Raw genomic sequence first — 387 nt, 5'->3', positions numbered from 1 at the left:
GTTAAAAATTTTGCACAAATTAGTAACTAGAGACTCTAATGCCTGGGGGATAGATAGTTTAGTAAGTGTCAAAAAAGACCTATTTTCTGAAGTTAATGATCCATACCAACAGACTTTCAGTGTTAATAACATTAAGGCCTTTAAAGTAAGTGCTCTTCATCAGCCTTTTCAGTAAGTTTCAGAGTAATCAGCAGATCAGCATAATAGATGGCACAAACAATAATAAAGATCTCGAGGGAGGAGCCAGTGCAAAGTGTGTGTGTGCAATTTTGTCCCTCTCTGATGCTTGGTGACGAGGCTGCTTCATGTTCATGTACTAAGAAAGTTGTTGCCATTAATGTCAGTGTTTAACAGAAATCATTGTAGTTTACAGTGTATTGAACATCT

The sequence above is a fragment of the Penaeus monodon genome, chromosome 29 (assembly GCF_015228065.2).
Source record: "Penaeus monodon isolate SGIC_2016 chromosome 29, NSTDA_Pmon_1, whole genome shotgun sequence".
Classification (NCBI taxonomy): domain Eukaryota; kingdom Metazoa; phylum Arthropoda; class Malacostraca; order Decapoda; family Penaeidae; genus Penaeus; species Penaeus monodon.
This window is presented reverse-complemented; position numbering follows the sequence as displayed.